The sequence below is a fragment of the Taurulus bubalis genome (assembly GCF_910589615.1).
Source record: "Taurulus bubalis genome assembly, chromosome: 14".
NCBI classification, from domain to species: Eukaryota; Metazoa; Chordata; class Actinopteri; order Perciformes; family Cottidae; genus Taurulus; species Taurulus bubalis.
Window position 1 is genome coordinate 14570572 of NC_136602.1, and position 4255 is coordinate 14574826.

The window sequence follows — 4255 nt, forward strand, 5'->3', positions numbered from 1 at the left end:
TCTCAATCCAGGTGGGGAATTCTGCTTTCATATTCATCTTTAAGGTTGATATTCAAATTTTACATTTGAATGGGAAAGAAAAGTTTTATGTTTGGTTTCATAAGGTCACTTTAGAGAACCAACCATCCTGTTTTAAGAATAACTTTTCACCTCTTTAACAGGATCCTACACATAGTAAGGGATGGCAATCACTTGTCACTCACAGGACACCATTTGAATGGTAGTATTTTAACTCATATTGTTTGTGTTTTAGGTTAAGTGACATCATTTTGATTGCACATCAATACTTTTATTGTCATATAAATTGTATAGTTTGACTGTGTAAGTGGCCAAAATCTGTAATTATGAGTATTTATTTATATATGTTGTGGTTTACTGTTTTATTTTTCTGTTTTTTACAACAAGAGAAGAGTGGGTGCTATAGAGAATGTGTTTTATAACTACCTCTACCTCATTAGCAGATGTCCATCTTCAGTCATGGCCTTTTTGTTCTGTGCACAAATAGTATGGAAATGATGCCCAGTTAAACGTCATCGACATTCATCAGAATTCTGAATACCAAAATGATACACGCATCAATGGACCTTATTATGTTCCATTATATATTGACAACTTCAGAGCCCAGGACACGCTGTCCTGTCGGAAAAATAGTGGCTGTCATTACAACTAAGTCATTTCATATTAATACCAACATTTTCATTCAAGAAAAGTTCTGAAAAGTGCTTCGGAGAGTTTGTTAGTGATGGAAATCAACAATGTTAGTCCTCAACCATGTACACTGACAAAAGATTTCGCTGTTAATCAAGCTCTGCATTACAGCTTGGCTGAGGCTTCTAACTCAATTAATTAATTTAAAAATGGGACTGATTATCTGAATCAGTGGTTCTCAACCAGAGATCCAGGAAACCTCATAAATATGTGGAATAGTTCATTTCCACAGCTATCTCCTCAACTAGAAACTCAATATCCTTATAGCTACGATACTGTAGGGTTGAACTGTGGTGCCTTTAAAAAATACTTAAACTCTGAGATTTTTGATAAATAATCATTATTAATGTGGCTATAATGACGAAGTGGGTAAAGGCATGTGTGGAAAAAAACAAAACAGTCCTGTGAGTTCAGAATATTTCATAATTTTACTGTAATTCAGCTTTAAAAACCAGGAAATTAATATATATATATATATATATATATATCTTGCCAAGCACATGTGACAACTATAACATTTTGGTCCAAATCCACAAGCAGTCTTATCTGCCACTGAGCAGTTGGGGGTTAAGGGCCTTGCTAAAAGCAGTAAACAAGCAATGTTCTTTCACTTTCGCCTTCAAAAGGCATCATCTTGGCCAAAGGCCTGCAAGGGCAATGTTCCAGTCTCAAAAATGTTTCTTTTTTATAATAATTGTTACTTGTTTGGAAGGACAGCAACCCCACCACAGTTTATTTTATTCTCATGTTTGAGGCATCCTGAGAGGATAACTGCACCACATTTCAGTGAACAGGGATACTCAACAGCAACCACTCAACCAGCACATATATGTTGAATTGTTCAATTAGTGTTTGAAATTGCAGCTTATACACTTACATTGTAATGCACCTGATCACATGGGAAATGTCCTTCAACATAATCACAACTTTGTACTCACAGAATATAGACAAACTCGAACAAACTGAAATACTCAACAAATAAAGCAAATTAATGCAATGTATTTCTGTTCATTGGCTTGTTGGCAAAACTAAAGTTGCCTGCCGTCGCTAGTTGTTGACTCGTGAGTTGTGGTTGCTGAGTTGTGAGATTGTTATTGGTAAAAAGTCTGCTTGTTAAACTTTGCCACAAATGTTTTATTTGTATTTGTGGATTAGAGTGTATTTGTTACTTTTGGTAGTTTTAATACAAATTGATATTTTATCATCTTTAAACTGACTATTACCAATTTAAAAACATAATTCCACATGAACATCATTCAGGGCACAATTCTGGCAACATGCTAGTTTGACGAGATTGTTTTAATTCTTGGATAGATTGAGCGATATCTCTTTTACTTATGAAAAACTCGTGAAATGTTACAACTCACTGGGTGGAGTTAATTGTAAAAGACAGAGGGTTCGATGAAACACCTAAAAAAGTCTGTTTGACTGCAATTCATTCAAAACAATTACTAAATACTATGTGGATACTGTGTGTGGCTATATCCGTCTTTACATCTAAGTCATAAATGTATAGGTATGTTAGCCCCCCGCCCACAGAAAAAAGAGAACAGGCTTGTTCTGTTCTGTGATTGTAATGCTGCTCTGGTTACCGAAAATGAGCCGACGATAGGTGCAACTGGGGGTCTCTTAGCTGACCCCAGCCCTGCCCATGTTGATTCTGTTTTTTACCTCTCTAGAGGCACCTCAGCTAAAACTTTGGGGTTCAGTTACTCTTTAAAGCCACCTGCTTATTCAGGAACTATCTGATACTTGTACCCCTTAGTGGTGGCATTTAGACGACACTGTGGCAAACTGCAATGCATTCATGCACTCCTCTTCCTCAGTCCATTGTTGTACAGACTGGAACCGTTTACAAAATCCTCCATTCCAGTCTTCAGATATATTGCATCCAACTTCTCTATCAGTTTTGCATACATTTTGTAGTTAAATGTACATTTGTTGTAATGGATTTCAGTATAATTTCATTTCTATGTCAATGCTTTGTGATTATTTTGCATTTCTGTTGAAACCTCCTTGTATCTGAATGTTACTGGATAATATGTCATGTTTTGTATCTTGAAACATGATAACATTGGTGAAATTAATATATTTGTTGCTAAAACCTAATTTATTGCTGCTAATTAATGAATATGATATATGGTGTTTTATTTTAGAAGCTTTTGTGATCATCTACAGCAGTTGTGTTGGGTTGTGTTATGATGCAGGTGCTCACGCAACACTCTTGTCTCAGTGGGAAACTAATGATAATACATTGTACATGATTGACATAAACAAAAGAGGGAATAATATGAAAATGGTATGGATTAGTAATAACTTCAATTCTCAGTAATAATTGCAAATAATGGCAAGTGGAATCATTAACTCTGCTCGGTACACATTCAGATAATGTATTTTCACTAATAAAGCATTTTATGCATGACAAGCATGTGTGGAAGAAAATGTTTTATATAATCATGTTGTCACAATTAATAAATATATAAGGACATGTCTTATACTTATGATTGATCAAATTCTATGAGTAGTTTTATATCGCATAAAACAGCAGCAACAGCAACAAGCAAGTTGAGAGAGCAGGACATCATACGTAAACACTGATTTCAAGGAACTGGTACACGTGGTCAACACAAGTGACGTCAACTATGTAATGAGGGAAGGAAAGGAGGCGTTACCTGCACTGAATGTGTATTATGAATGATATGTTTTTGTGGTGGTTCGGGGGTTGTGTTAGACAGTTGATGGCGGGAGCTATTGTCTGAATTACCGGGACCAGCCTGTTTTGTTTGTGAAATGATTCGTTGCAAATAAAGCTACGTAAAGTGAACTCTAATCCAGTCTCTCTCGTTTTCTGTGGGGAATCGATACTGATGCTTCGTCTGTGAGACCCGTGGAGAATTCAAAATTCAAGAATTGTAGTTATAAAATGGTAAAAATGTACAATAAAAGAAAAAGAAAAAATGTAAAATATGTTATTTAAATGGATGGAATGAGCAAAAATATTGACCAAGAAATGTGCAAATGTTCACATTATAAAAGATTAAAGAATATGTGCAATAGGCTTGTGCCAACTAGCAATCAGATTGTTTACTAACTTACCATCAGAACTTAGATGTTTTATAAATCTCTAGAATCTGATGTTTCTAGTGAGAGGAAGCTCTAAGCCCGCTTGTTTTAAATCTCTAATTACAAAGTAGTTATTTTACATGGATCTAATTTATCCATATGCCTGCCTGCTCACCAAAACTTAAGAACAACAAATATGGATTGAAGAAGAATATTTTATTAGACAACATGTTTTGAATTTAGTAAATGACAAACATCTATCATTTTTCAATTAATTCTGACCTTTGGACTGAGGACAGACATAAATAGATGAGGAGTGTCATATCACTTTGTACATTTTGTCGAATGAGGGCTGACGAGGAGGGAGTGACTGACAGAGTAAGAGAGGGGGAAGAAAAGGTGGACTATTGCACGCAATGATTACATACGTTATTAATAATGATAATTACAATGTCAACGTTTTGAATCAAGCTTCAAACTATTC